Raw genomic sequence first — 6,819 nt, 5'->3', positions numbered from 1 at the left:
GGTTAGGGTAAAACAGCAAATTTAAAAAGAAAAAAGCAAATAAAACGAAGAAAAAAAAAAAGAAAATGAAAAAAGCAAATAAAACGAAGCTATGGCTTAATCAGCCAAAGGAGTAAATGTAAACAACTGAATACTTGTCAGTGATTGGTTGAAATTATTGAAATAAGACGATTTTTTTTACATGAAATAAATTCGAATACAAAAATATTTTTCTGTTCTATAACACAAAATTGATAAGTATACGAATTTGAAAGTCTTTCGGTACCAAAAACACTACGTAAAACATTAATGAAAAATGTGGCCCCCGTTTTAAAAAAGATCCGAATATTTTGCTTAAATCCCAACAGAGGGCCACCCTTAGGTGCATCATGATTCCATCAAACGTGTTTATGAGGAGAAAAATATTGAAAAACATCAATACATGTCAGAGTGACAAAGAAACGAGGAAGGTATCAGGTGGTCGTGAGATGTGCTAAAAACAACAACTAAATCGCCCTTAAATCACACATTTTTTTTTTGCATAATCGTATGAATTCCCGTGTATAGAACACAACTTCGCAAAAATTCTTTAAAAATTCCAAAAAGTAAAGCAAAGTTATGAGGGATTATATGGGGTGTTTGTTTAAACGAGAATTCCACCCTTTATTTTAAAACTGAATTGAGTACTACAGCATTTAGTCTGTTTACTTTCAATGAAAAGAAACGTATAGTTTAATCTTTAACTAGACCAGTGCTCCGCAACTGGTATGCTGCGGCACACTGGTGTGCCACGAGACGATACTAGGTGGCTGCAGTGTAACTTGAATGTAATTTTTTCCCCTATACTTCAAGTGACGATTTTTGTACGTGTATATGAAATGAACGTATGTGTGTATGTGAAAGAGAGAGTGAAGGGGTGTGTTGTCATGTATACGTACATGCATAGATACATATGCATACATATTTTTTGTATGTCTGTGTGCGCGCGCGTGGTGTGAGACAGAGAGAGTGATGTCTAAGTGGCACACTCTCTCTCTCTCCCTCTCTTCTCCACCGAAAGAATGCTCTTTTAGTTATATTTTTAGTTCAGGGGTACCGCTGAATTTTGATAAAAGTACAAGTGTACCGCAAGTGAAAAAAAAGTTTGCGGAACGCTGAACTAGACGAAAGGAAACAAATGGTTTATGAGAAAATTTAATCCTGAACTCTACAGGGTGTCCACAAGGTCTGGGTACATGGAGTAAATAAAATCATAACATAAACAATTAAATATCAGAAATAATAATTTCTTAAAGTATGTGTTAAATCCCCATGTGTGTACATTCAGTAAATAAAATCATAACATAAACAATTAAATATGAGAAATAATAATTTCTTAAAGTATGTGTTAATCCCTATGTACCCAGACTTTGTGGACACCCTGTATATATCAGGCTTAGTAAAAAGTAAGCAACGTTTTGAAACATGAAATTCATCACAATATATTTCAACAATGCGGAAATTTTATTCATCAGCACATTTTTGCCAACGAGTTACAAGTTTGATAATTTTGGTAACATAAAAATCTGGGGTTCTGGAGGTGATGAACTCTTTCAATGCACTTTCAGCATCGGTTTGATTTTTGAACTCCATCTCACACAGGAAACCATCAAGATGCTTGAAAAAGTGGTAGTCGGTAGGAGAAAGGTCTGGGCAATAAGTTGGGTGGGGAAGAACTTCGTAGCCAAGTTCCATCAACTTCTGGAGCGTCGTTAGTGAAACGTGTGGTCAAACATTGTCATGAAGAATGATTGGCCGTAGTCTGTTGATTAGTCTGGGTCGGAGGAGTACCAGTTTTTCGTTCATTTTGGCAATTTCATGGCAATATGTTTCAGCAGTAATGGTTTTCCCGGGTTTTAAGAAGTTATAGTGGACGAGTTCAGCGGTACACCACCAAACAGTTACCATAACCTTCTTTTTGAAGAGCTCGGGTTTAGGGAAGGTTTTCGGTGCTTCGTTTTGGTCCAACCACCGCGAAGAAAGTTTTTTACTGTTGTACAAAATCCACTTTTCATCGAAAAATGGATTGGTCTGGTTACAGAGAAGAAGCAACGAGCAAATTTCATATCTGCGCATTTCTTGATTTTCATTCAAATCGTGTGGTACCCATTTATCGAGCTTTTTTGATTTTCCGATCGCATGCAAATAGCTGCAGATAGTTTTCTGCCTATCTTGAAGTTCTTTTGTCAGTTCTCGAGTGGTTTTACGTGGATCTTTCTCAATGCTCACGATCTTCAAGGTTCAGGTCTCCTCTGCGAAATCGTTTAAACCATTTTCGAGCTGACCACTCACTGGTCATTTCCTCACAAAACGTTTCGTTGATATCGCGAGCAGTTTTAGTTGCTTTACGTCCTTTTCTGAAGTTGAATAGCAAAATTGCTCTAATATCACGCTTTGACAGTTCCATTTCAGATGATTGTAACAACGATTTCTTTTTTACCCCCAAAGGGACAAATACAAACATATAAGTGGGGACGAAAAAAAAAAAAAAAAAGACAAACGAATGAGAAAAATGAATAATGAAATAGAACGAAGCCACTTGACTTCATTTACACTTAAAAATTTTCTTTTTTACAAACTTATCAGGTCATCGGATAAGTTCTGTCCAATTTTACCTTCTTTAAAATTGAATGAAATTTAATAGTATTTTAGAATGTCTAATGGAATTAAAAAAATATTTTTATGCATTAGTGTACATTTAAACTAATTAAATATTACTTCACAGAATAATAGAATTAAAATACTTCCATGTTAGAAAGGGTTTCCCTTTCTAACATGGAAGTATCCAAAGAGCATTTGAGGCACATAATGCTTCATGAGTACAAAGAAAGGTAATTCTGCAGCCGAAGCGACTCGAAACATACTTTCCCCTTTATGGGAGAGAATGCTTGAATGAAAGAACTTGCAGAAGATGGTTTGCAAAATTCAGAAGTGGAGCTTTCAGCCTTGATGATGAAGATCGAACAGGACGTCCAGTTGAGTTTGATGATAAGCTCCTTGAGGCATTACTTGAAGAAAATCCTACATTATCAGTTGAAGAATTGGCAAACCATACAACTGTTCATCGTCATCTTCAACAACTTGGAAAGTTTCCTAAACTTGAAAAATGGGTGCCTCATGAATTGTCCTAAAGCAACCGCAAATCCCGAGTTGACATCTGCTCTTCTCTCCATTCTCGTGAACTCATTTCACCCTTTTTGGATAGACTTGTGACTGGTAACGAAAAATGGATCTTCTATCGAAATGTTAAATGTCGTAAACAGTGGCTTGGTAAAAGGGAAACAGCTCAACCACAACCGAGAAGGGAACTTCATGGGAAGAAGGTTCTTCTCTCTATCTGGTGGGATTGCAAAGGAGTAATTCACTTTGAATTGTCACCACCTAATGCAACAATCAATGCTTAATTCTACTGTCATCAATTAGAGCATTTGAACCAAGCTTTGAAGAAAAAAAGACCCGCTTTAGTGAATCGAAAGGAAGTGATGTTTCATTAGGACAATGCCCGACCCCACACTGCAAAGATCACATCACAGAAGATCGAAGAGCTTGGTTGGGAAAAAATTCCTCATCCACCTTATTTTCCCGACCTTGCTCCTTCAGACTATCATTTGTTTCGTAGTTTACAGAATCATTTGGGGGACATAACTTTCGCAAACCAGGAGGAGGTCGAAACTGACATTTCAGAGTTCTCCTCTATCCGATGCAGTCTTACGTTGTATGTTCTTTTGGCTGTCCTTTCGGTAGTTTCCTTGGGAGGGGATAGTTTGACATTGTTCCCCTCCCTTTTTGTCATTTCTTGGAATCTTTCAATTCCCTTCAAACACAAATCTTCAGACTGCCGTCTCACCGTTTCTGCGAAACTCCTCCTTTCTGTCTCTCTATCTATTTCATCTAGACATCTCACCAGCTCTTCCTCAGACGACGACAGGTCTGAGTAGCTAATTCTCTTCAGCGCTTCCCCTTTCAAACAAGGGGGAAAGCGTTAACAAAACTGCCGTAAGACAGAAAAATCAAGTGTCTTAAGACACAACAAATAACAAATACAACTTTAACTAACCTTTTGCACAAACAAAATTCACGATCAACTCGGTCACAGATGATTGTAACAACTATTTCTTTATTACATACAAGGTACTAAACACAGAGATAAATACAAACATTTAAGTGGGGACGAGAAAAGACAAACGAATGGGAAAAATGAAAAAAATGAATAATGAAATGGAACGAAGCCATTCGAACCCCTCCCCGAAGGACTTCATTTACTTTTTACACACTTATAATTAACATTATTTTAAAAAACAACATAGAAGATGACATATTAATAAAGTCTTTTGAATAAGTCTTTTAAAATAACAGTATTAAGTCTTTTGAATAATCTTTTCGTTACCTTAGCTGATAGTTTTCAACTTTTCCCTCAGTTTAACAAGGCTTTCCTCTGCTGCCACGGTGTATCTCCTATGTGATTGTACCTCCTCACTGTCTGAATTGTCCACCTTAGTGATCGTTTTTTTTTACTTCTGTTCTAAAAACACGCTTTTCTCGGGGTGGAGCAGAGGGGGGGGGACTTTTGGCTTCTGTGTGTGTGCAGTATTTGTGTTCATGTATGGTTGCGTGGGGTAGGGTGGGACCGGGTTGGGGCAGGGTGGAGATAGGATGGGGATCAGCAGCAACAATATGCTTCATTTTTCTCCTTTTTTCCTTCTCCTTTCTGCTATCTCCCAGTGGTCCCCGACTCCCTCCTCTGTCATGTCCCCCTCTTCCTTGTTGCTCGGCTCCTCCTCGCCAACTCCCGCAGAACTTGTCATCGTCTCCGTAACTTAGCGGTTCGGCAGAAGAGTCCGATAGAATAAGTTCTAGATAGATACATATATTAGAATATAGAATAAGTACTAGATAGATACATATATTATATATATACATATATTATACACATACATCTATATACATACATATACACACACACACATATGTATATATATATATATATATATATACACATACACACACACATATATATATACAGTTATGAGGGAAAAACTCGGATCTTGTGAATTTTCCAAGGTCCTCTCCCCACTCTCCCGATGTTGGGAGGGGGGAAACAAACACAGACACACAAACATATACACACACATACATATATATACATATATACGACGGGCTTCTTTCAGTTTTCGTCCACCAAATCCACTCAAGGCTTTGGTCGACCCGAAGCTATAGTAGAAGACACTTGCTCAAGTTGCCACGCAGTGGGACTGAACCCGGAACCACGTAGTTCGTAAGCAAGCTTACCACACAGCCACTCCTACGCCTATGTTAACGAAAGAAAGTTACTCTCTAAACTTTTATTAAAAGCGCGGGAAAATACAAGTTTGTCAGGTATTGACAATGCAAAACACTCACAAAAGACACGCTTTGAATAATTTTTGAAGGTACGTACATGATTACTCTTTTAACTCTCTTTTACTAGCTTCAGTCATTTGGTAGGTAGGTATAGCCAGAGCATGTAATTTTAATAATTACACCGTAATAATTTAAGTATTACTAGTGATCGTCATCCGTCACTACGCTGCTGGTAAAAAAAATATTTGCTATAGGCGCAGGAGTGGCAATGTAGTAAGTAACTTGCTTACCAACCACATGGTTCTAGGTTCAGTCCCACTGCGTGGCACCTTGAGCAAGTGTCTTCTACTATAGTCTCGGGCCGACCAAAGCCTTGTGAGTGGATTTAGTAGACAGAAACTGAAAGAAGCCCGTCGTATATATATATGTTTGTGTGTCTATGTTTGTCCCCCCAACATCGCTTGACAACCGATGTTGGTGTGTTTACGTGCCCGTAACTTAACGGCTCGGCCAAAAAGTGACCGATAGAATAAGTACTAGGCTTACAAAGATATGGTTAATGGGTAAATTTTTAGATTAACACCCGCACGATTTTCACTAGGGTGTTAGGGTTAGGGTTACGGTTAGAGTTTTAGGGTTTGGGTTAGGGAATTCCGGCCCTAACCGTAACTGTAACCCTAACCCTAAAACTAAAACTAACCCCCTAGTGAAGATCGTGCGTGTGTTAATCTGAAAAATTACCGTTTAATGTTTACATCTTGACCCGGCTAACCGATATCATTAACCAAAGATATCTATTTTCCTAAAAGTTATGAGGGAAAAAATCGGATCTTGGGACTTTTTCGAAAGTCCTCTCCCCATTTCCCGATTCGTTGGCGCAAATTTTTGTTTTCATATTCATTTAATGCACTTTTTCCCCCCCACCTTTTACACATATTTGTTTTTGTTTCGGTGGCCGGATGTTAACGTAAACACTAACCTATTTATCTGTCAGTCTGGAGAAGCTTGGATTTTCACTGGATCAGTAAAACTATCCGAGACTTTTTTTCTCAAGTTTAAAATGTGACATTGTGTACGTTATCTACATTCCAACGATGGAACTTTGTATTTTTGTTAGTAACCAGCTCCTTCTTCAAATGAAGAATTTAAATAATTAAAAGCATAAGAGAAACATACACACGCCCGCCCGCACGCGGATCCTCTAAATCCAATCTACAGGGTGTCCACAAAGTCTGGGTTAATGGGGATTAACATACTTTAAGAAATTATTATTTCTTATATTTAATTGTTTATGGTATGATTTTATTTACACCATGTACCCACATGGGGATTAACACATACTTTAAGAAATTATTATTTCGGATCTATTTTAAAACGGGGGTGCCAGTATTTTCTTAACGAAACACTAACGAAACACTTTGAAACTTGGGACACTGGTAGAATGTGTCATATAAAACATCT

The 6,819-nt window shown here is 37.8% G+C and overlaps 1 protein-coding gene across 4 annotated transcripts in view; it reads left to right on the top strand.

The window, feature by feature from the left end:
- Positions 1-6,819, top strand: part of LOC128248322 (fatty acid amide hydrolase 1-like) — a 26,783-nt gene that overhangs the window by 4,865 nt on the left and 15,099 nt on the right. Inside the window, exon 1 of one of the 4 annotated variants that reach the window (XM_052969268.1) lies at positions 5,382-5,447. The exons of the other annotated variants lie outside the window; for them this stretch is intronic. The gene's annotated coding sequence lies outside the window, so the exon portion shown is untranslated. Of the gene's footprint in view, positions 1-5,381; positions 5,448-6,819 lie in introns of those variants that run through there. 4 annotated transcript variants of the gene reach the window in all.

Source organism: Octopus bimaculoides, chromosome 7, assembly GCF_001194135.2.
Source record: "Octopus bimaculoides isolate UCB-OBI-ISO-001 chromosome 7, ASM119413v2, whole genome shotgun sequence".
In the NCBI taxonomy this organism is placed as follows: Eukaryota; Metazoa; Mollusca; class Cephalopoda; order Octopoda; family Octopodidae; genus Octopus; species Octopus bimaculoides.
Note: the sequence above shows the minus strand (reverse complement) of the source record. Positions and strands in the feature narration are given on the sequence as shown.